Source organism: Ornithodoros turicata, chromosome 6 (assembly GCF_037126465.1).
Source record: "Ornithodoros turicata isolate Travis chromosome 6, ASM3712646v1, whole genome shotgun sequence".
In the NCBI taxonomy this organism is placed as follows: Eukaryota; Metazoa; Arthropoda; class Arachnida; order Ixodida; family Argasidae; genus Ornithodoros; species Ornithodoros turicata.
The window spans coordinates 11,811,504-11,837,634 of NC_088206.1; the positions used below are offsets into that span (position 1 = coordinate 11,811,504).

Here is a 26,131-nt window from a genome sequence, read left to right on the forward strand (position 1 = left end):
GGCGTCAAATGACGAACTTGTAGTTGCTTGTACTCATTTGTGTCGGTGCTTTGCATGTGACAGCGATTATGTGAGCAGTTTTTTCAGTGCATGGCATGTAATGACACTTCTCTCATCAGGTTTAGCATGCTTTGCGTGGCGACGCGTGTCATTACTTGTCGTAAATGGAAATTTGGGGTGCCTGAGCCCGCTTGCGCGTACGTTGATGAAATTCCTCAGTGATGTCCTCCGGTATTGGTTCAGCCACGCGCTTCAGTGCTCAACGCTGCTCGTGCATAAAGCACTGCCCCCCGTCCCCCACTCCTTCGTGCTGTCCTCCCTCCATCTGTCCATGTCTGTACGCCGCTCAAAGCTACAGTTACTTCGCGGCGCTAACACGGGCTTTAAAAAAATAAAGCACTGCCAACACTGTTGAGGACGCCACTGGGGAATTTTCTCAAGGTCCTCAGATCTCATCACCCGAACATTTTTGCGAGCCAAGGGCTTTTATTCTCAGCATTTTTGTTTGACTTTTCCCTCCATTATTGCAGACGGCAGACACAGGACAACCCCTCGGAACGTTAGAGCTGCCAGTCCAGCGGTAATAAGGTACGCAACGATATTGTCATGTCTAATCTGTATAGGGTTTATTCACATGACGTCATCCGTAGGAGACCGCCACTGTCGCTAGCAGGCAGATGTGCTGCCATCGGCCGCCATATTGTAGGTCCCATCCAAGCCGTCACCCATATCACACTCGCCGTATATTTGGTGTTTCAAAGCTATTGTGCTGTGTGATTTGTAGCATATCCGAGTAACTTCCATGTTTGCGACGTTAATAGTCATCCAAAAAGCATATGGCAGCGAACGAATACGGGAATATATAACTTCGAGGGACCTACAGTATGGCGGCGAGGTGACATCAGTGAATAAACCCTATTACCTACGATGACGTTATCGTCTGGAGGCAGTAGAAAGGGAAACCCAAATTCCAGTTCGTGTTGCACCCCCTGCACATGCTACTTTCCTAGAGCGTATATTTTGATGTGTTGATATTGTAATATGAACATTTCCTTCCCGGTGAAATCACAAAGAGATATATACGTGACTGCGACAATATAAATGAAAAGATTGTGATCATTTCTAACGGAACCGGCCGAGAAACAAGTAAATGCGTACGTGTGACTGTCTTCGCAGATGTGAAATTTAAAAGAGAGAGCTGTACTGAACTTTGAGATTACCGCACAAACAAGATGAAACTATAGCCATTGGCTATGGGTCCGTAAGTGTGTTGTATTTGGGAATGAATAAAATTTAGGAAAGAAACAAATCATGTCGAAAATATGAATTGAAAGCTTTTTGTCGCCCACTCCAAACAGAAATACCGCCTCTCTTTTAGAAATTGTTGCGTCGTGTCGCGCCTGAGTTCTAGGGCCCAGTGTGACAAGGCCGACCAAGGCCAGTTTAATTTTGGAAAATAGTGTCATTCGCTTATAAGAGAAAGGTAACAGTGGGTTCAGTGACGACATCACGTGGCACGCCACCTTCGTGCCCTTTCTTATCGTTGTCTCCTTGGCCCAGGCATAGACGACGACGACGACAGTGAATACGTAACAAAATCTTGGTTTGTATTTGTGAATTATCAAAAATGTACTCATCCACTTAGGGAAGACTTTCTGGTATAAAGAAATGTCACTTCAATGTCGCATTTTCAAATAGTCTGTACCCACTGAGGCAGAAAAACTTCGTCGACCGAGGTGTCATGGGATATATGTTGGTTGGCGGCACGGAAACAAGACACACATGTCTTGTTTCCGTGCCGTCAACCAATATATATGTACCAACCGGCCCGTTTACTGCTATACAACGATTATTGGCCGAGGCTGACCACAATTAGGGACGACACCAACACTTAAGCCTCAAACGCCCAGAAATTAACGAATTCAACCAACTCAGGTCAACCATCTACTTATATCATTAGGTATGAACCAATTCAGCACACGCATTTCGGAGTAGACTGTGTTTTTAGCAGGGATCGGAACCGGTATTTTTTTCGGTGCGGTTCGGGTTCGGGTTCAGGCATAATGGTTCGGTTCGGGTTTAGCTCCACTGAACCGAAATTATCAGCTTGAACGGGTTCAGGTATATCGGTTGGGTTCGGGTTCGGCTCAGGGAGAACCCCCACCCCCGCACACACAGACAAAAAAAAATCTGTCAGCGGTCGGGGCATTTACAGGGATTGGAACAGTTACTTTTTTCGGCCCCGGTTTAACCGGTCCACGGGCAGTAATTTTGCTACATGCAAGCAAGCTTACGCTCACCGTACACGGTTGTAAGAGAAAGGTGTGAGATAACCGTTTCAGGTGAGCAAAAAAAAAGGTCGGTCAGTAGTACAATTAATTCACCTCTGAACCGATTCCCGAACCAGTAACCGTATCAATTTTTTTCGGTTCAGTTCCGGTTCAGCTCAGGACAAGCAAAAAAATTGTTCGGGTTCGGTTCGGGTTCGTCAGAAAATAACGTTTTTTTCCGGTTTTCGGTTCTGGTTCAGTTCCGGTTCCGATCCCTGGTTTTTAGAGCTAAGGAACACACTCAGGCTGCTTTAACACAAAAGAAAAATAAAGACATGAGATCGAACATGCACAGCGTTGAATTTTTGTGAGTCCCATCGTATCAACAGCGTTGGGCAGACAAGGCAACACATTTCATGCGTAAAACCGAAACCATGCAGTTTGCCAGTTTTCTCCGCTCGGTGGACACGACGCATCACTTCGTGCAAAACATGTGTTCTCTTACCTACGCCGTAAGGTGGCGCAACTTGCGTATGAACTGCAACCGTTGCCCTTTGTTGTTCCGCGCACAGTTCGAATGCGACCCATGAGAAACTTTGTTGACTCCTGTTTCCGATTCTAAGAACTGCATTATACGTTTCATTATTCGGTACCTTATACCTGCGTAAATGTAACTCGTGCGTTGTTTAATTCATCCTCTCCTCAAATTTGCTTTGGAAAACACTAAGATAGTATCTCTCGCGACCCCTACTAAGAAAAAAAAAAAAAAAAAAAAAATGTTCCAACGCGGACACAGAAACGCGAAGGCAAGGTAACCTACTAAAAAAATATCAGACTTCTGGTTTGGAATGTCGCCAGCAATTTCCTGTGTGCTTGCCGCTCTGCTGCCAGTCTATATTTTCAGTGCCTTATTTTTTTCCCTTTACGTAGTGTACGTGTGGGGTGAGCCATGTGTAGATTACTTTAAAACGGTAACTAAATTACAGTTTATTGGCCTGTCAGGATAGTAACTGAGCTAGTTACTTTTGCCAAAATGAAACTTTGCAATCATCATCGTCACTTTTGCAGAGATGGAAAACGAGTAAATGCAATTCTCGGAATTATGGCATAATACGAGTAACTGACAGATACTTTCACCAAAGTGGCTGGCAACTACCACAGAAACGCTGGTTTCCCCCAGACGGCGATGCTAACAGCGAATTCGTATCTAAACGGCGCTCTCGCGCCCTGAAACCGACGACACGAAAAGTGCTATATAGCGGAAGCAACGTATCCATCTGGAGAAACCAGCCGATACGTCACTTATACGACCCTGTTTCGTGCGTGTGTCTTTATTCACCCAAACTGCTTATGCTTCTGGAAAACGGAATTCACATGTGCCGGAGCAAATGTACAGTGCCACTGCTGGTCGTCAAATTATTCTCACTTCCTCGGAACACATGTGCTTCTCCACCATTTCTTCGTCAACCCCATAATCCAACGTCACCTCGTTTCGTGAACGACTTCCTTTCTCTCCTCAAAATGATCCCCCGCCCGTATCTGTAAACGGGACAGCTAATTCAGAGCTCACGTTAGCGCAGTTTGAACCATGTGTTTATGCGTTATCTTTTCCGAAGATAAGCATCGTGCACTGCCCTCACGAAAGTAACTCGAGCTCCCCCATCACGGCACCCATTATTCTCCCCAATAACGCTGAGTAAGGTAAGGGCAGGCACGAAACAAGCGACAAGCTTCTCTACGTACGGCCTGCTAAAATATATATCTTTTCGGTTTAATATGGCGCTAGTGACCGCCGTGATTTACGGTTATGTTTGTGGCTCCGTCTGGTGACGGCGGTGGTGTTACACAGAATGTGTACGCGCGTTGTGTTTGCGTGAAATTGGAACCGGAAATTTTGTAGGGGGTGATGTGTCGCGGTTACTACAAGGGCTTTCTTTCATCGAGACTTTTGAGATAGGAGAACTTGGCGATGTTTTGAATGCTACGCTCTACTTTTTATCTATAGTTTCGGTTGATTTAATGATGAGGTACTGTCTGGAGACGCCGGAATGGGTTTCAATGGGACATGATGAGCAAGCGCTTTTCTCTGTGATAACGGGTTGATTTGTAGGCGTTTCTGTTGAGAAGGGCTTGCTGGGGTGTGAGAACGGAGGAGGAAAGGGTGAAGAGGACATTGGGGGGGGGGGGGGGGGTCATGCTGAAGCAACATATGGAAGATTTGATTAACCAAACTGTATGCTAAGTAGCGACAGCACGTGTTCTGAGCATTTTGTCCGCTAGCATTTCACGACTATTTCGTGGTTAGTTTCTCGCAAATTATAATTACAAGGCAGCGCTAATAATTCATTTTCATAGGTGTCCCTCGTGCATTTGGTGCAGCCACGAATTAATTGCTCCTCCATCACCTCATGGCAATACTGTGCAGCAGTTACTCCGGTCACTTTGAAACGTTACCGCCTCCTATCTTTTTGTGACAAATGTTCTGTCATCACTCATAAAGCTGTGCGAATGATGATCGCAACTTTATCATTATTATAGAAACCATCATAAATATGCTTTTATCGTTAGCAAAAACGAAAAGTGAGCAGCTGGCAGATGTTGCTGAAGGCTATTCTTCCTGTTGATAAAGAATTTTTGCGGTTTTTCAACGCCGATGCCTGCTTTGCAAGTGCTTTTCAAATGACTAATTGATAATTTGTGGCTCTACGTCGGCCCTATAGCAGAAAATACACCTTCATAACTATGCACGCACAGAAGCAGAAGCACAAACAGCAATGTCTGCGTACGACGACCTGCCAGTCCTGGCAGTGTTGTCGTCGTCTCATCACACTTTGACCGCAATAAACACGAACCGAATAAGCACACACCCACACACGTCAGCTTCAGCTGCACGCACACTTGTGCAGCACATTCATGCAGCGTCAACCCGCGTCCGTTCTACACACCTACGTATTACAGGTGCAAGCAAATAGCCGAGTAAGGCCTTCAAAAACATCGCCGAGGGTGACAGAGAAAAAGTCATTTGGGTAAACTTCCTGCGTTCTTCACGAGCGCAAATAGTAATTGGGACACACGTACCTACACAAGGGGGCCGATACCCAACCCCTATGTGTTGAGTATGTGTGCACACACTATACAAGGGAGGATGAGGGGGGGGGGGGTGTCGAGTGTACACGCGGGGGCGGGGGGTAGTAATAGTAAAAGACACCTCCGAGTGAAAGGGGCCTCCGACACCACCACCCGTGGTCTGGCGCCAGACTGTCTGGCTGCCCAGCTGTGGACCCGCCGTGGATGTCTTGAGTCCCCCCATTGTGGCCAGCAGCTGAGACAGGTTGGCCGAAGGGTCAGGTGCATTTCCGACGGCGGTTTTTCCTGCCCCTGGAATGCGCCTGGGGTGTGTGTGTGTGTGGAGGTTCGTCACCCCGTTTGCGTACAGTGGGTCTTTAGTGTGCCGTCCGTGTATATGGGAGGGTTCATTTTTTTACTTGTGTGCGTTTGGGATGGAAGTGTGTATAGCCAAGAGGGTGGTTGAGGAGGCGGCAATTAGCTTGCGGTGATTATGCTGTTAGGTTTAATTAGTTTGATACTTAGCGTACAGGCGTGGCATGGAGGCGGCTCAATTGGTGAAAAATATACAGCCCGAAGGACCTGCTATTTTTCCACGCCAAAGCTACGGGGATTGCCGAAACGTTTGGAGCAGCAATAAAAGATACGCACACCGGTAGAGAGAAACGGCAAAGGGCTGTTTTTAGAATAGTAGCGCTCAGCTTTAAGAAAGTTCAGGACTGGGACTTAAACACATGGAACGAAATGAAACGAAATTCACATAAGCACTCTCCTCCTGTTTATTTTAGGAAAAAAAAAAAAGTTTTCTTTCTGTTTTGGTTCTATTAAGGGGAAAGAAAATTGGCTACGTCTTTGGGGGTGGGCCTCGATATTCCCGGTTGCGAAATCCCCGATTTGGAAATGCCCGTTCTCGAAACAAGGAAAGTCAAGGAGAGTGCTCGATTGCTTCGTAACATGATATGCCGTATTAAAAAAAAACACGGTATCACTATTTATCCACCCAAATTCACGGGTTTTCTATGTCTGCCGAAGTCGTTTCAGCGAACGAGAGCCGAATATCAGCGGCCGTTATTGGCTTAGTAATGCAGACACGACGGAACACCACATTGGTTAGTTTATTATTAGGTTAGTTCAAGTTCGATGTTTGCATTGTGATGTCCAGGTTAGCCTAAGTTCGCTGTTGGCAGTTTCCCGCGCGCGACTGTGCATTTTATAGTCAAATAACGTTTATTGCCAGTAGTTTATTTTGCAACGGGGATTTCGACCACTTTAACATCATCTTCATCATCTTCTTCTTTTCTTTCCACAACTGCTAAGTACGAACCTCCACTACCGGAACGCCAACCATGCCCAGCTCTAGCCGAGCGTGCCACCGCCTGCTTTGAGTGCGTTCGCGTATCGAAATTTACATAAGCGCACGTATACGGGATGTCAACAACCCACGTACACAGCGCGCTTTTAAAGCAGCACGTACTAATACATTCCCCCTCCCGAGCCTGCATCGTGCAGAGGCAAGGCCTCAGCACTTCTGCACTTGTTTTGCTACAGTTTGTGATTCCGAGAGCACAGGTGCTTACCCCGTCTTGCGTCGTCGTTTTCTTTCTGTTTTTGCAATGCCAGAAGTTCTTATCTGGTGTGTATATCCGTTCTAGGCGGAGGGAACATTCCGCCGCGAGAGAATGGTGACTCGACATGTCCACAGTAACCCGTAGTAAAGTGTACCCGTAGGACAGCATGCGTGTTCCTGAGGTTATTGATGCCCGTCTGTCAATTGGGAGGAACACACAGGAGAAAACGTTTCGCCAGGGAGTGAAGGAGCGTCCTTTTGCGCTTCACAGCGACCAGCCGCGACAAAAATATGTAAACCGAAACCAGTTAATTACTGCATCAAATGACCCGCTTCGGTGGCAGATTTTTCTCTAAAAGGTGTCCACTGAAGGTCCCAAAAGGGGTAGTACCCATTTTAATGCCGACGGCGCCCTGCTTTAGGAGTTAGCTTTTTTCACGAAACTCATTTGAATTTTTATTTAAATAATGGGCACCTCCCGCTCATTCACGCGGTGCACATCTTGTAGGCGGTATTGGACAGATACTTGTAAAAAAGAAAGTTATTCGATTGGTGCACCGGTTCGCGAATTATTTAGCCCGGGAATTTAACTGAAACACCCGGTATATAACTCCTATACTCTCCGTCTTCCACTCTTCCTACTTTCATCTCTCCATCTGCCCTCGTCTCTACCTCGCGTGCAGCCACAGCTGCTTAGCAGTGATAACTCACAGTTTAGGAAGAAGAAGAAAAAACGGGATTTTGGGGATTTATTCATTATTTTATTTATTTATTGTTGGGGACGTATTTATTCGTTCGCATTATGCGTTGGGGAGGTATACACTGGGAGAAATGCACCGGACGTATACAGTTTATCCTGTTTTAGTTCAGATGTCAAGTAGGGATTTTTATTTGTTTATTTATTTATTATTACAGTGCCAAAAGCAAAATACACAAAGTCAGCATTACACGCCCATGTGCGTCTCGCCGCCCCATGCATGTACGCGGCACTTCGCGCTACACCAGCTGCCTGTCTGTTACTCCGAGTTGCTCTCAAATCTCTCTCCCTCCCCCCTTTCACGAGGTATTTTCAGTCGAGAGAGAGACGTCCGCCGCTTACCCGTGGTGATACATCGATGACAGAAGTCAGTTGTCGATTTCCGGTTCCGGGGACGCACACATCAAAGAACAGACACGAGCCAAACAGGACATCTATATTCCCTATAAGCAGATCACGGCGTGATGCGTATTCACTGAGAATATATCATTCAAAGACAGCTAGCTCAGTAGAGTATAGCTACTGAACGCCCACAGCGCGTTAGAAAGCCTTGCGTATAGTGCCACTCTCTCTTCTTCATTGCAACACCCCCCCCCCCCCCCCCCCCCCCCCGCAGTAAACGCTACCGATGATTGCTTACTATAGTTCCGTCAAACTTCTGCTCACCTTAGTTTGACTGTCGCGGCTGTTTCTTTTTTGTTATACATGCTTTGAAATACTTTTTGTATAGTTTATTAATCAACACCCTACTAAAAGGGGAAAAAATAAGAAAAGAAGAAAAGGCAGAATTCCGAGAATCGGAGAGAAAGCGGGTCATTGTGCATCGTAACATTCTTGTACATGAGGGAAGCGAGAACCCTTATGGCCGTATAAATACCGGGAGGTTGCATACTTCCCTGTCATTGTGTAACGCGTGTATGCGTGCCTGTATATATCGGCGGGTATCAGCTGTGACCGTTTTCCCTCCCTTCCTCCCTCCTCGATTTCGAAAGCATCACCGTCCACACATATATAGCCTGGCGGCACAACTGTCGTGTTTATTATTAACGAAAGCACGCGGACCAGGTGTGGTGTTGAGACGTTTTTCTTCGACCCCCCCCCCCCTCTAACTTTTTTAGGGAGTTATTTTTTACCAATTGCCCCCCCCCCCCCCTCCTATCATCGAGCGTGAAAAGAGGGAAGAAAATGAGAGCGATAGACTAGGGTTGAGGCTCGGTATGTGCTGCTTTTATGTGAGCGACCCCCCCGCACAAATGGACCCTCCTATGCATTTTTTGTCACGACGGGAGTATTTTTTTTCTGTTTGTGGACAATGTGAGATCTGTGACGTCGCATGTTGTGTGCATGTGTTTGTAATGCGATCAAAATGGATGCCGAAAAGCGGCAGAAGTTTGATATGTTGCATTTTCTTTTTTGAAGTATATTGTGAGCCCGGGGTTGCAAGATGTGTGTTCTTTTTTTTTCTTTTTTTTCCTTCTTTGAAGTGACAGTAATCTGTCAGCGTGAGGCTATATCCCAGGTGGCTTTCGAGTGATATTCATTTTGATTCGCGCCGAAGTTCTTGATTGTATAGGTGGAGCGGTATATATTCCCCGTTTAGTTCAGCTCTGTTATATAGCTCTATAGCTCTCTGTTAATTCAGCTCTGTTGTTATAAGGAACGACTTTTAGATTCCTTAGCAGTATCGCTGGCCGGTATGTTTCTCTTGAGGATGACGGTTCCTCACTCTCTCCGTGATGGTGATGTGATAAGGAAAAAAATGGGGATGTGAGTTGCGACGAAGTCGAACTGGCTACCCCAGTACGATTACACACAGAAAGTACAAACAGAGGAGAGATGATGAACAGAGATGATGATGAAGTTCAACATGTAGTGCAAAAGTTTCGACCAAGAGAGTGTAAAATGACGGAATCGCTGGGGGCACACACGGCACACATTCAGCGGATCATAGAATATCCCATATGTTCAAAATCCCAAACGGCTCTAGCGTAGCGTTGCATGCAGTGCGTTCCCAACTGTGGGGCGCCCACCAACGGCTTGGTGAACTGTCAGAAAAACACACAAACTAACCTAACCTCTGAAAGGTAACCGAACCTAACCAAATTCTAACAGTTTTTGCTGCTCTGATGTGGCCGCCATGTTAAGCCTAACGGTCGCCAAAAACCTGGTTTTTATTTACAACAATGAATTCTACTGACGGCAAAATCACGCAATACTGCGAGGTTTGTCAGTAATATATGTATTATTCAACACTATCATTACGCCATTCATTATATTAAACCTTTAATATAGAAATCTCGGATTTTAAACGGCGGATTCTTAACGTGGAATATCGTGGCATCCCCGTCCATAAGCGAGGTTGTATGTAGAAAATCTTCAAGTGCCATCAGCGCCTTGTCGGACGACGGAGGACCTAACAGTTTCTCCGTGAAGTATCGTCAGAATCGCGCCTTGCTTTGTAATCATGCAGAAAGTGTTCGCAAATCCGCGCTTACTTGCAGTTGAGCTTGCATAGAAGGTTGACGCTTCGGACAGCGCCTTGACGGTCCTTGAGAAGGTGGGGCACCATGTATGCCGAAAACCCAGGACTATATGTCCTTTGTAAGCATCCTTGGATAGCAGTGGTTAACCCAAAATTTCGTCCTTGGGGGCGGGGGTGGGGGGGCTCTGCAAAGGGGTGTATTTACACGCTTTTGACAAAATATTGCGCGATCTCACAAAGTTTTAGGGGGTTTCCTCTGGCTTTTTTTTTTTGTGTGTGTGTGTGTGGGGGGGGGGGTAGTGTGGTTTAATCACTGATCGGATAGGATGGTTGAAATTTTTGTCTGTGTTTGATGCTGACTCCATTGGTCATTGGAACCTTCCATGACATGGTGTACTAAATGGTTCGTGTAAATTTATGTAGAATCGTGTAAGAGAGGGAAAGACTCACTATGAGTATGGCGTTACACATAAAAATAACTCCAGGTCAACAAGAGAAAAAAGGCGATAGCGCAGATAGCGCACAGGTTTTATGTTACTAAAATTTCTTTTTTATCCATATAAAGTCAAGTACGAGGTCTTGACGTACAATGCTTATAGTATTTCACCCTCTGTATCGTATAATTCAAAAAGGAGCAAAAGACACGGACAAGTGTTTGTTTGTTCTTTTCCGTTTTGGGTTATGAAAATACCCACGCTGTTCTTGTGACTTAGCAGCTGCACAGCTTTCCAGACTCTAAAAAAAAACCCATGTGTATCATTGTTCGTCTTGCTAACTACTGAAAGCGTAGCCACGACGTGTTTTTCCTTTCATTGAAGAGCGGTGCAGCGTATAGTGGACAACGCTCTTTTATCTTCCCACGCTCTCGCAATGCACCTCTGAGGTACTCTTCCAGGAGAAGACAATGGAAAGTCAGCAGGGCGCGACGGCCGGCCGGCGTAGTGAGCGTAACGCGGGCGTTTGTACGTCCGCCAATTATAAAACTGCACCTTCCATTCATCTCCGTACACACGGAGCAGCATCCGCCATCCGTCACTGACTTTTTGGTCGTTGACTTTCCTCTGGTTGCGCTTCTGTGCCCGGGAAGGTGGTCGTTCACACAGGGTATAGAGTATAGACTGACCTGCCTGAAGGAGTCCACAGACAGGGACGATTGCACGTTACTTAGGACTTAGTGTGTGCCGGTACCCTGAAGTCAAATATCGCGTTTCTTAGTTTATGGCAGACCTCAGACAAGCATTGGTCCCGTTCTGTCCGTTCCCACACATATGTGGTAGGCTTTGGCTCTGGGTCTGTCTCTTGTGGTGCAAGACCTGGACATCCGCAAAGCTCCCAGCACCGGCGTAGTAGTTCTGGCAATCGCCGCTTCGCTATGGGATTTGGCGCTGGCTACCGCTGTTCGTTACCATGTGATTTGTCGAAACCACGGCAATGTATGGTGGGCTGTGTTGACAAAGACGTATACGGAAGAGGGTAGCGCGGCTTAGCAACAGCAATGATGATAATAGTGTACATGTTATTTCCTGTCCCCAATAATGCTATGTGACGCTTGCAGCGGCCACTAGGGTAACTAACCATAATCCGGCTCTCCCATAGGCGATCGCCGTATGTCCAGGTCTCTATAGTATAGAGTAGGTCGTGCTTGTGCTCTTTCAGAAACTGGTGATTACCGCCGGTATGCCCGGTTCACGACCTCGTCGTCAGCACATATGTTTCTGCACGTGCGAACCTTCGCGACTAAAGATATCTCTGTCCCTACGCCACCATACCCAAAAAGGTATAATTGTGGACGTGACGCAACTACCGGCAGGTGTAGAAAATTCTACCTTATCTTAGAGCGTATTTTTTCAATCGCCCGTTGTGCTCGTTTGAAGAAAAGGAGTAAACTGCAAAGCAGTTGCAGCTTTCTACTAGATTGCAGTATATGCTCCCCTTTTGTTCCTTTATCCCCGTAATTTACTCCCCATAAGCTTCGCAGAAAGTTCCACGCATTTAGTCCCTAAATAGACTAATTGTAGTAGCAAGGCACCTTGTCCCCAAAAAGGCTAACACTATTGTTCTTTGTTTCTTGAAGTCTAGATAGACAAGTAAGCGGAACATATTGTCACGTGAGTGACTCGTAATACGAACCGTCAAAATTCCAATAACGATGCCAATGACCTCATACCCCTCCGGACATAGCAATTGGCAAAACGGCAGCAGGAGCAGCAGCTTCTGAACGCTCTTATATGGGCTGTATTGGCCTCTATTGAGATAGATGAGCTCGTTCCAATGAAGAAGGGCGGATGTGCTGATCAAGGCAAATTTCCTGCACAGGACGCAGACGTCGGCTGGCTGGCGGGCGTCACCCGTCTGGCAGGGTGCGTGGCTGGCGGCGGTTTGGTGGGACACAAAAGGGTGTTACGGTCACTGTCTGGATTGTACGGGGCACGTATACGGTGCGTGCTCAATCCTCGATCACTGGCAGATACCGTGCGCGGATCCGTATTTGCATGCAGAAGACCGCCGCAACTCAGTATGACCTTCCCTACCATTGTGGTCCTTGTGCCCATAACTGCGCTTGCACTTCCTGGGCGTTCATTGTCGGTTGACTGGACGATGTGTTACAGAACTGAGCGATAACTCGAAGCATTCGTGAAGTAAAGAATAAACGGTACTGGGAAGGATGACTGAGGAATATGGTGACTAGCCTCTCTTCGACTGAGGCCAGATTTGGAGGAACTCGCTGATCAGTGCTAGGGTTCGACCCTCCTTTTGGTCCTTCCGCGAAGGATAGCGAAGGCAGTGTTCTCTCTCCTTTTCAGGTGTCCGGGGACACATCGATGCATAGATTAAAGCACCGAGACCATTTTGACGACGCGTCACGGAGCGATGAAAGTTGTGATCACCCTCGTCTCCCACTCCTTCCTGCTGTCCTCTCTCCATCTGTCCACATCTCTACGACGCTCATAGCCACAGTTGCTTCACGGCTCTGACACGGAATAAAAAAAAAGTTGCGATATGGTCGATTGATATACTACACTACATATCATAGACAAGATAGGGTAGTGAAGTGTGAAGAAGAGAGCGAGAAAAGCGTCAGGAAGAACCATAAGTCCCTCCGAAGCGTCTTCGTTGATCGTAAACCTCGACACTTCCGACTTCTCCGACCGCCATCACAGCGGCCGACACCCGGCATGGACAAGGCGCGTCCCGGTTGACTTTTAGGAGACGCGTTCTGCGCAAAACAGCAGCAAAATTGAGCACGCTCCCTTTAAGTCCACCTCCGCATGTACACTTACGTATATACCTCGCTTCCTCGTCACCGTTGTAGTAGCCCCCTCCTCATCACATAGTCCTACGTCTTCTTGGTGTGCCCCATTTTTAATGGCACATGACCATTTATGATAAGCCGGTGGAGCAGGACCGCGAAAGCGAAAGTGAGCATAACGTCAAGTGTTGTAAAGAGAAGAACGTCCATAAACGCGAGTCCCTCGCCTTCTGCCAAGATCCGGCTGTCAGATGAGAGGAAGGTTGTTGTACTAACGGCTTTTTTTTATCTTCATTTCTCCTTCGGCATGCGCGGTTTTCAATGAGTCGAAGATGGAGCGAGCTATGTCGTCTCTGTACGGGCCGCACCTGCTGCACGTTGGTTCTTAATGTGCGGTAAACGCTGCATGTGCAGGTGCGTGGTACTTCGTTACACCTATATAGATACATCGTCGCCGTTTTCTTTCTTTTGTGTATGCGTGTTGATCTGAACAGGAAAGCGTAATAGGAACGTAGCGATGGGCCGGTGGTTAAACAGATCTGGATGCAACGGGCGTCTTGAACGACTTAACGGTTTGTGATGGCTTTTTGTTCGCGGTGTTGTCGCGCGCCTTCGCAAAGGTGGTATGCACGAAACGTATAAGCTCACCTCGACCACAAAGTCTTACGTCCAGTTTAGAATGACGACAAACCCGAGTCACGCGCTCTCAACTAATCATTACGTAGCATGGCCGAACGGGTGAAGGCGTCATGCTCGTTGGTGGTAGCCAAGGTCGTGTTGATGAGGAAGTGGTGGGTTCGAATCCCACCACTGGTTGTGCTGTCTGGGTTTTCCGAAGACTTTCCAGACGAATGTCGGCACAGGCCCCCCTCAAGTCGGCACAGGACGCATACGAACCCCCCTGACCCCCACTCCTTCCTGCTGTCCTCTCTCCATCTGTTCACATATGTACGCCGCTCATAGCCATAGTTGCTTCGCGGCGCAAGCACGGAATTAAAAAAAAATCACTACGTAGCTTTCCAACCTGGAAACGCCATTTTTACATCTCCAGTTGGTGCTTGAGCTTGAATTGTTTTGTGCCTTCTTCCCTCTTTTCTTGCTAGATGGCTCCGCCGTTGCCGAATTTTTTGCCTCTCTGATATCACGACATTCTACTCGACGGTGAACGTGCCTCCAGGGCTGACTTCTACAGGGCTGACTCTGCCGACTTTTGTCTCGTAGCCTCAGAAGAAAACGTCAAACAGCACACCCGGTGCCTGGATTGGATTGCTGTCGTCACCTGCTAATTTCAGACTGTCTCGATAATCTCGCACTGTTACCGAGCTTGAAATGTATATTTCCGTCGAATCCTGTTTTATGAACGTCGAGTCGAGAACACGAAGGGACCAGATCATAGCCCTAGCGGCTCCTTTGACGTGGGTGGTTGTTCTGGCAAGTCTGTTGTCTAATTACACAATTCCACCGAAGACACGCATCAGAGAGTTCATTGGCAAGCAACCACACGTGAGGGCTGGACATACAAGCTGTCCAGGACCGAGTTTCATTCACTTTTTTTTTTTTTTGTGTGTGATGTAGGTACGAAGCCATTAAGCTGTAGTAACAAGTATGTAAAAGAAACTCGTCTGACCGAGCACGTATACAAGACGCAATTCTCCTCGGTTGACCACCACCGGCCAAACCCTGGAGCACCTGCAGCACCTTTTCCAAGGCCATATAAGAGCACGGCATCATCATTCTATATACTCTGTTCGGCTAACATTGACGACGTGTAGGCGGTATGTACCTACCTACCTACGGAACGCGGATCTGATCGCAGCGCAGGTGCATCTCTCTGGCCTACCGTGAGAGGGCACCACACCTCGAGTGCGGCTCTGCCTCGCCCCTTTTTGTCCATAAGGCACACTCTCGAGAAACTTCATCATCGAGGGCCCTCAGTGGCGTTCGTGTGGGACGTCTGTGCTTCTCAGGTTCGCGTGGTGTGCACGGCCAAGCCCCTCTTGTGCGCATTGGCCACGCCCGGCTTATTTGAACGCGTATCGTCCTAATCGGACCTTCCATCGGCGCGATCGTACTAGTATTTTGGCACGGATTTTTGCTTTCTTTCTTTCTTTCTTTTGGCTGTCAGACTCTATGCCTACGGTAGATGCGGTGTGGCAGACCGAATTTGGGCTGTGCCGGAGGCTTCTATGGACCCGCAGGGTGTGGAGAGAGAGTTGTGAGTGGGAAAAGGCCCCAATCATCCATAGCCGCGCGATTACATGAATACGACAGAACGCATCGTATCAAGCTATATCGCACCGCCTCGCTCTTATCCCGACCAGTGGATTACAGTGAATCTTATCAGTGAACTTATAACGAATTTCCGGTTATAACGAACACATCGCAAACGCCCGTCAATATTAAACACAATGTAACGAGACTCCACTTGTAACGAATTTCAGGATATAACGAACAGTTTCCACGCGACCGTCGAGTTCGTTATAAACGGGATTCACTGTAGTTGACACGGCTCTGTCAGAGAGGACCAGTGGCATGGCCGAGCGCTCGTTAATTGTTGTAGCCAAGGTCATGCTGGAGACAGGGAGGTGGTGGGTTTCGAATCCTACCACCAGCTGCGCCGTCTCAGGTTTTCCCTCAGTTTTCCGAAGACCTTCCAGACGAATGTCGGCACAGTTCCCCCTGAAGTCGGCCCAGGACGCATACGAACCCCCCTGACCCCCACTCCTTCCTGCTGTACGTGCTCTCTCCATCTGTCCACATCTGTACACCGCTTATAGCCACAGTTGCTTCGCTGCGCTAACACGGAATTTAAAAAAAATCTGTCAGAGAGGATATGTTAATTGCGATAAGTCGATACGCTTTTGCCGCATTAAAATCAACACCGGGGGGGGGTATATTTATTAGACGAAAAGGAAAAAAAAACGGGGAAAGGTCAGGCAAAATGGACGTCGGCTTGCTATTCCAGAAATATCAACACAGCTCATGAGAGGGTTGTATCTAGAGTGCTCGAAACCAGTTCTAAGTGAATGAATGAAGTTCTTTTCACAACCGAACTCTCACCGAAGTATAACTTGCCTACGGGTTGATGTTTACATATTTAAACGTCTCATTTTTATATGCATGCGAAATAGTGGGCAGTCCTTGATGCACCAGCGGCATGGCTGCAAGGGCACGGCAGTTCGCCCGTTGGTGGTATAGCTTCAAGGTCACGCTGAAGAATGGGATGTTGTGGGGTCGAATCCCACCTCCGGCTGTGCTGACTGAGGTTTTCCCTGGAGTTTCACGGCATACTTTGCAGACGGCTGTAATGTTTTTTTTTTTTTTTTTTTTTAATGCGGTGTGGTGAAGCATTGCCACATATCTCATCCTCCAGGCAGCGCGGTGCAAGAATTGGAACGCATGTAAAGAGACCTTCCTCCATACGTAGGGACCTTACTTGGAGAAGTGTGTATTCGCCAGTGCCAGCTAGCTTTTGGTGGTCCCTATAGTGTGGGAGCGTGATGGGCTGCTGCCAGGCAGTGAGGGCAGACCTCCGAACACACATTATCCGTGAGTAGTCTTTGTACGTGGAAGCGAAGGTCGTGTTGAAGACTTGCTGGGAGGCGGTGGGCTTGAATCCCACCACCGGCTGTGTTGTCTGAGGTTTTCCCTGGTTTTCCGAAGACTTTCCAGACGAGTGTCGGCACAGTTCCTCCTGAAGTCTGCTCAGGACACATACTAACCCCCTTGTCACCTACTTCTTCCTGCTGTCCTCTCTCCATCTGTCCACATCTGTGCGCCGCTCATAACCACAGTTGCTTCGCTGAGCTAACACGGAATAAAAAAAATATTTGTATGGGCTTGTGGAGTGCTCGCGCTTCTGGCTAATTTCGACCAGTCTCGTTTTTCAAGGTGTGTTACGCATCAAGTTCCAGTAGGCACTGGGCACACTGGTACTGTGCTGCCCTCTGTTGCGACCCTTCCGCAATTTTAGGATTGTTCGCATGGTATGGCATGTACAGAACGCAGTCTCCCCTTGGGACCGTTGTCATCCGGTACGTAAGATACACAGTTTCCTTCGGGTATAAAGGGGACTACCGCCACATACTAAGTAGTTTTCCTACTTGATGACAGTACACGCAGCATGACAATACGTATCACGCATTGCGCATTGTCCCGCTCTCCAGTCTTCAATAACAGACAATACACATCTCCACTTTCACCACTGAGCTTTGTTTTTCTGTCGTTGAAAAGGAGCCGTCCTCCATGGGTAGCTCTCCTATTTGATGAAAATACACACTCAGTGTTTAGGGGTCTACATTGGGTTGAGGAGACAACACTGTGAGCCTTGCTCAGGGCGAGAGCAGAAATATTGTTTAAAGGCGAAGTGGTTAAGCATTGCGTATGGACGTCCCATCCTCCAATCTTCAATAATAATAAAAAAAAAAAAAACTTCGTATGTCGTTGGCTGGAAAAAGAGGCAACATCTCCTTGACTTTGAAGAACACGATGAGGACAACACAAGCTAGTTCGGAGCAGCATCACATGCACACTGCCCCTTTGGGTACCTCCATTTGGCACCTTACCGCATGTGTGTAAGGTGGTGTCATCTGGTGCTGTGCAGTACAGTTCGGAAACTGGGGGGAAGGGGGCTTGCTCTCTGAGATGACAATACTGCCCAGCATCCAAGTGCTTGCCACCGGATGCAAACAGTAATGTGGACTATGTCATATATGAACTATGAAAAGGGTCACTCATAACATATTCACTTCATAACAATTAAGCCATTCTCCTGCTTGTTGGCGATCAACGCACGCTGGTAGCAATTCATAAGCTCGTGCAATACAAATATGTATTGAAGCCACACTCCTACAGGTTCCAGTAGGGATGAGTACGTTGCCAACTTCTAATCGTGTTTATTCACATGACGTCATCCGCAGGAGAGCGCCACTGTCGCTAGCAGATTTGCCGCCATAATGTAGGTCCTTCCGGTTTTGACTGTCCAGCTTGACGCACATCGCATTCACCGTACATTTGGTGTTTTGAAGATATTGTACTGTGTGAATATTATTTGTACCATGTTCAAGTAATTTCCATGTTTTCAACGTTGACAAACCTCTAAATAGCATATGGCAGCGAAAGGAAACCGGAACCAAACTTCGGTGGACCTACATCATGGCGGCGATTTCGCTTTTTCAAAGCTAGTGTCCTCTGGAGGGATGACATCAGTGAATAAACTCTGTACAGTCATATCTCTACGAGTATAATACTTGGTCAGCTGGCAACAGTTGTGACATGAACCTCCGTGTGGTTGATGAGAAATTATGCACCACTTCGTTTGTAGATTCCTTCTCTCTCTTTTTTTTTCCTTCTTTCATTGAGCGCTGTCGGTCGCAGTTGCGGCATTGAAACGTCAGTTCCGACACGTAAACAGACGCAACGAAAAATTAGCCGATATGCAACCGTGTAAACCATCACCCATTTGTCTAAAACGGACTCGTTGAAGTAACCTAAACTGTTGCTTGCACAAGCCTTGTACAAGTCGCGACATGCCCGCACAACCAAGTCCGGCAAGCCTTCATGTCCCCAGCCCTTCCTCATGTCCCCAAGCCACGAAATCGTAGTACGTCGACCAGCCGGCAAGCGTCCACAGAAAGGAGTGAAAAGAGCTTAGCCGCTTCGTTAGCTGGCAGCGCACGGCACAAAGGTGCCAACGACAGGTGGGAGGACAACGCGATACCCAACGGCGCCGTTTACACTTTACGGGGCTATTTGCTCCCTCGGGTTGGGGAAAAGAGGCAGCTCCTTTTACAAAGAGCACACACACTTGTTCCGCAAGCAAACGTCTCAGACGCCACACTGTCTGGCACTGCACCTGTGGGAGAGCCCGCCGTCTTTTCGCCTCTCCTTCTCAAGATGAAGTTAAGGGAGAGAGTGTGTCTGTGTCGTTGACGTTGGAACGTTAGGGTATAGCGTAATGGTCTCATGTAGAGTGGGAGCAGGCGACGTCAAATGAGGATGAAGAAAGTAATGGGCCTCTGTAACTCCGGGACCTTCTGGCGCACGTTAAAGAAACCCAGGTATAGCTGAAATTAACATGAAAGAACTGATGTTCTGAGGCTGGTTTGTCCCTTCGGATGACGCACCCTGGAAGTCGCTGAGAAGGCGTGTTAGCTTAGCTCAGTTGGTACAGCCCTGGACCGGCAATCCAGAAGATGTGGGTTTGAGTCCTACAGCTGGCTAACCTTTTCAGTGACTTTCATCTTTCATAGCTGAAATTAGCTGCAGTCCGATATTCCCTGCGCCATGTGTAAGACGTCGCCGCAAAGATATAGGCTGACTCACGTACCTCACACTTTTTTTTAGTCCGAATTGTGAGAGGAAGAGAGACCTGCAGCTCCCGTGGTATAGTGGTTATATAGGCTGACCGCTTTCCACGCCAAGACTGGGAGGCGACGCGGGTTCGGGTCCCCGCATCGGCTGTGCTGTCTGGGGTTTACCCTGGGTTTTCCGGTAGACTTTGCAGACGAATGTCGGCAAGGTTCCCCCTGAAGACGGCCCGCAGGAGTGGGGGACACCCCACTTGTTCCTGCTGTCCTCTCTCCATCTGTCCACGTCTGTACGCCGCTCATAGCCACAGTTGCTTCGCGGCGCTAAGACGGAATTAAAAAAGAGAGGAAGCAGGTTGTAAAGGATCGGCAGGATTGTGTGTTCTTTTTCACGTGGCATGGTGCAGTTCGGTCCAGAGCCTCACGAAATATTGGTTAGGTTTGGTGCATCGTATATGCTAATATCGCCTTTGCGCACGTAAGGGATAGCGTTAGTGGTTCTGCGCCCGCGCGCAACATAAAAAGAGCTTCGCGCAGTACGCAGAACCGTATCACGCTATCCCTTACGTACGCAAAGGCCGGGTTACGTAAGAGATGGCGTGGTGGTGATGCGCTTTGCGCGAAGCTCTCTATCTGTTTGACGCGTGCGCAGTAGGCAGTGCCAGTGCTCTTCGTAATCGTCTCCTCTTTGTGTCCCCTGCATTGGGGTATTTTATCGTCTCTAACTAAAACTCTTGTTCGTTTGCGTCTTCGCAAGTAAGGTTAAAAAAAGATATGATAAGCTCTTCTGGTACCACTTTTCCGCTTCAGCGGTATGTGCTCTACGTGCCATGGCGGACCCTATAACGTGCAGCATTACCGTCGTTTCATAATGTGTTGTAGCGGCTCAGTGAGATCATGTGCGCCAATTGTGTTGGCCCTTTGGTAGCTGTTGCACACGGCACGGCCTCGGCCAGACCTCCCGTGGCCTAGTGGCTGCGATGATGGCGTTCCACGCCGAGACTGAGAGGTGACCCGGGTTCGACTGCGGGCGCAGGCTGTGCTTTAAGACAAATGTCGGCACAGTTCCCTGCGAAGTCGGCCCAGGACGCACGATCTCCCCCCTGCGACAGTCGTGTCGTGAGCGTGGCTGGCTATGGCAAGCAGTTCCATTGCCACCACAGCCATGTCTTGAGTTGCTTACGCTGTACATGGCGTCATACATTACGTCATACATGACGTCACACATGGCACGGTCCAGCAGGAGCGCAATGCGTCAACTTTACTTTCTGTTGTACGTATTCTCTTCATCCTAAAATGGTGTCAAGACGGCGTCTTTCTGAAGTCTTAGTGAGGGACCTGGAATGTCAATGAAATGATCGGATATTTTTGTTGACTTGCTCCCGCTGAGGTTGATCCCCTTGATCCGAGTGTGGTGGAGGGTTTTCTTATACGAATGAACGGTAGGTACTAATTTATTTGTGCGTCTGAAGTTCCGTTCACTGTCTGAGTTCATCGCATGACGGAAGCAACTCAACACATTTTTTTTCCCACCTAGTAGAAAAAACATAGACCAGCTAAATGACATGACGCTTCTAGAAACGTAAGGGTGTCGTACTCGGTGATAGATGTCGCTGTTATATCAGTACTCAAAATACCAGCTAACTAGCTCTCTTAAATAACTCTTGCGTTACGTTAAGTTACATCTCACACAAGGAGTTTTAGTGTACCGTACGCTATGGCCTTTGCGTACGTAAGGGATAGCGTTGGTGGTTCTGCGCACGCGCAAACCATAGCTTCGCGCAGTGCGCAGAACCACCGCGCTATCCCGCCAAGGCGATAGCGTACGATGCAGTAAAACTCACTATTAACTCTCTCACGACTTCCTCTTTAACATGTCACTTTTTCTAACTGAAACACTTACATGATAACATGCTTCGGCTCACCCCGACCTGAACGCATCTTGAGTACTGTACACAAAATATTGTAGGTATACTTCGACTAGTATTTCGATGTCGTATTTTACTCTACCTTTAATATTTTCAGTATTTTCTACTTCATACACCAAAAACTTTTTGTTTGTCTGCTTGTCAAACAAAGAGAGAAAGGCTGACTGGCGGACATAGTGAAATGTGACTCCTATAGTACGAGTCAATAACGCGAACGCCTAATTTTGTGAAAGCAAAAATCATCATAATTGCTCCTTGGGATAATTATTGCCCTGCTCGAACTACTTCCTTTCCAAGTATTTACTCTATCTTAAGTACATTCTCTCTTCAGCATTTAAAATCATACTTTGAGCTTTTTTTTTTATAGTATAGTATCTTGTATACGTCTGGACTCGCCCATGCGTGTAAAGAGACTATAGACAAATCTGCTTCGTGCTCCTTCAATTAATCGCCACCACGATAATGGGCTCGCCTCAAATCACCCATAAAGAAGCCATTCTTCAAGCAGCAAAACATCTTTCATCCCGAACCATTATCACGAGCATTATACATTCTCCTCCGAGTAGGGCATCTATCCAACACACAGGTGCGACTTCCATGCCCGCCCACCCGTACCACCACCATCACGGGTGGACGTACCATTGCAGGTGGCTCTTTCTCTCTATCTCTTCAAATTGCTTTGGCCGCCGCCGTTGCGAGCGTTTCGACCGCATGCCGATCCCGAACGCTGATAGGCTAGATACAGTCACGAGCAGACGGTACATTTACCGAGGTCGAACCCATATCGCATCGTACGCATAACGGACTCGATTGTTCACATTATACCAGGCGTCTTCCTCTTGTTCTTTGCGGGTGCATTAGCATACGGATCTGTCTGCGCGCTGGTCTGTTCTGTGCAGTTGATATGGCATCAGTGCCGTTGTGATTTAAGAGAGCTGATAGCCATCTCGAACTCGAATGAAGACGTCTTGAATACAGGTCATATATAGCTATTGAAAGACGAGCTTTTCATTTGTTGTAAGCGGAACTTGCTTGAGGGCTTCAGATATATGAAAGCGTCTTTCCTCTTTCATTTATCATATATAAAGCCGCTTGCGTGATTGCGTGCTCCATGTTTTTGTTGTAGCGTATAGCGCCGGTTTTAGCTTCGGTTGCATTTATGCGCACGACACACGCGAGTGGAGTAGTCGCTTTACGTAATTCGCTCGAGTGAGTTCTTACGGTCTTATTCCGCGAGATGACTGTCATCTCTGACGGACCTCAGCACGTGCATTCACTTCCTCTCCTCTCGCTACATGTTAAAGATGTTCATATGTATTGTTGCCGAACCGTTGACTTCGTCAGACGGGCTTGAACCCGCAACCTTCGTTTGAGTGAGCGGACTAGAGCGGGTTTCTTCAACCGCAACTCTAGGATGAGTGAGTACCCAGTATAGGCTGCGTTGCCACTGCATGCGTCTCGTCTGCGAAAAAGTTACATCTTTCCGACAGCTTGTTTCTATAGGAATCTTCTTTCGACGTATGACGGTGGAATGCCACCTCGTGATTCAATGAAATGCAAAATTCCATTCATCCGGGTTAGTACGATTGGTTGCATGAAGTGTTGAGAACGATTGCCATACTGGGGCGGCTTTTTGCACGGAACAGGCCACAGAACGCAGACGCCTGCAGCACAGCGAGCATTATCTTCTTTTATTTGTTTTTTATTTATTTTTAAGGTTGACGCAATCCAAGCGTCACGTGACGCGACACTCGGAAACCGTTTTCATTGGCGGGGATTTCAACATCCGTTGCGATTGGACTTCACCCGGGAGCCCGCGTGGCGAATCACGAGGGAAGTGCTACAATTATGGCTTATTACGATACACCGACAAGCTCTATAGAGAGATCGCACGAAAGATTTCGGGAGTTTCTCTACCAGCTAACCTGCACTTACGCGATTTTATCGGCACGAAAGCCACTTCCGTATCAAACGTGCCGTGCGAGCTGCAAAAAACAAACAAACAAAAAAGAACTGAGCGAAACGTAAGCGTCGAGTGTCGAAGACTTCACCCTGAAGCAGTGTTGTACCCGTTATGGTATCGTGATACCGACACTCGTTACTGCAGTAAATACGGCAGCGGAATACCTATATCAATACATCCTTTTTAAAGTAACGGAATAGCACGGTTAAAAAAAAAAAAAGAACAGTAAAGGGTAATACAACTTTACCCGATACCTTTGCTGAAAACCCGAAGAAGTTGCTTGAAATCTGCAGCATCAAAATCTCGCATGCCCGAACAGTCCACCCGTTAAATAGCGAATTGGGAGAAGACACAACAACACTTTGCAACAAAACAGCAGAATATTACACACTTAAACTCTTTGGTAGACCTTTAGCAATAGTGACGGCTCAAAGTTTTCGTCTGTAAGTGCGCTTTCCTGTAGTGTCTGCACCTGACACAGACGTTCCACTGACTGAGCATAGAGGGAGCTGCCGTGCTCACCTTCTGGAAGACACGTTGAACCTTCGGTAAGCTGTCCTTGTCACTGGTCCGCGCACGATTTTAAAAGGATACGCGATCTACACTTGGATATCGAAAAATAAATAAATAAATAAATCGATTGCGGTGACGGCATTTCGTACAACATTACCCTTTATGGGCCGTGTTCTATGGGCCCTGCCCATTAGTCCTGCCCCATCAGTACGCCTATACAGTGAACAGTCTCGAATGTCGCATCGTTCTGACTAGGACAACCTGATGACGCCTGATCAGATATATCCGAAAGAGGCATAATTTTCTTAAGTTTGGGTAAGCCCAGTATGACTGGTATACTCGTACGCAACGAAATATCCTGTACTGTCGACTTCGTTGTGCCTGTCCGTCGTTTTGTGCTTCCTCGAACTCAAGTAAGTGCTGCCTTTTTCACGACCTTTCCTCCCTTTTTTTTTTCACGCGCACACTAGCCGTATACCTAGCCTCATCCCACTTTGTTCACAAGATTTCAGTGATTTCCTCACATCGACACCTCACTTCGCATCTTATCCGACAAGTAAAATCTAGCAAGACCACCACCCCAAGCCAAGGTCGCCCCCCCTTTTTTCCCTGACCCCCACAAATTCGGATATCGCAATCCCATCAACTTATTGATCCTCTTCGGCGATCCCACGGTCATTGGGATCACCGGCTTCATCGCCGCTCCCGTGGCAGCTCCGGCGGCTGCAGCCGGGCTTCTGGCGCAGAATGCACACCCAGGTGCACGCCAGACACTCTGGCGGCGGTCTCTCGCTGGGCAACAGCGGCCCCTCCGAAGAGAGAGATGCTTCCTTTTTCTTCTTTTGCCCCACCAACCACGTCTTGGGGGCGAAAACGATGCCTCGGAGGAGAGAGGATCGCCGGAGGAATCCACAGGTGCGCTCGCGTCAGACTGTCGCCGGACCGGCGCGATGCGTTTGCCGTTTTTGGGCCACCGGTTGCCGGGTCCTTTTTGGCAGCACTGGCGTGCGTAAATGTCACTTTATGCGCGAGCACAGCTGGGGGTGTTGGTCTTACGCCGGTCGGTGCTACAGCGAGGTAAAGTCCAAATAAGGACCAGTGTTGGGTATCTTTGTGGAAATAGTCGTTGCTAGAAGTGGTCCTGGGGTATGGATTGATATCTGTGCGAGGCTCGCATGTCGTTTCCCTGCGGAGGCCCACCTCACAGGAGGTGGGCCTATGGAAGGAAAACCTATAAAGGCTCGTATTGCTGTCTCGCCGTGACCCCATTTGCCTTTACTGTTCCTTGCTCGCTGTACCGAGAAAAGTCACCACGCTGATCATTCCTGATGTGATGTGATAGAGCAAGAAAAAAAAAAGGGGGGGACGTCAGACTGGCTACCCCAGACCACTTAGCCGCAGTTAGCTGAGAACAGAGAGAAAAAAAAAAAAACAGGAAAAAACGCAGTAGTTGGGATCGGGAGACAAGCATCCCGAACTTGTGGGAACACTTGTCACAAACGAGGGACCAGAAAGTGTCACAAAATGTCAGTCAGATGCGTTTCTTCAAGGAACCGTAGGAGCGCTTTCAATGCAGCCGTTTGATGATTTCAAAGCTGAGGCCCCAGGAGCTTTACAAGGTCAAATGCCCGGGCGTCCAGGCGAGCCAGACCTGCTTGATCATTCCTACTTTCAAAGTTACAATTCAATTTCACGCATCATAAATAACGACCGCGTAACCATGCCTCGAGAAATGCTGTTTGATATACGACGTCATCGACTCGATCGCCGCGCGTGACAAATTATCATTTCGTGCACCAGTTCGTTTTCTCCATTCCGCATACCTCGCTGTGCGTTCCGGCCTCACACGCCGTTAAATCACTTCTGCTCGCATATCTCCACAATCTCTCTCTCTCTATCTCTCTCTCTCTCTCGTTGTCGTCACTCTGCAACAACCTTTCTCGACGTTACAAACGACGCTGTACTTCGCTAATGAACGTATAACCTAGCGCCAACGTTCAGGCCCCCCCAAGGAAACAGTCGTGACT

General features: G+C 47.8%; 1 long non-coding RNA gene across 2 annotated transcripts in view; it reads left to right on the top strand.

Moving 5' to 3' along the window:
* Positions 1 to 26,131, top strand: part of LOC135399095 (uncharacterized) — a 96,374-nt gene that overhangs the window by 256 nt on the left and 69,987 nt on the right. For both annotated transcript variants that reach the window (XR_010424188.1, XR_010424189.1), the window contains exon 2: positions 531 to 588. This is a non-coding gene — a long non-coding RNA (uncharacterized LOC135399095). The remainder of the gene's footprint in view (positions 1 to 530; positions 589 to 26,131) is intronic.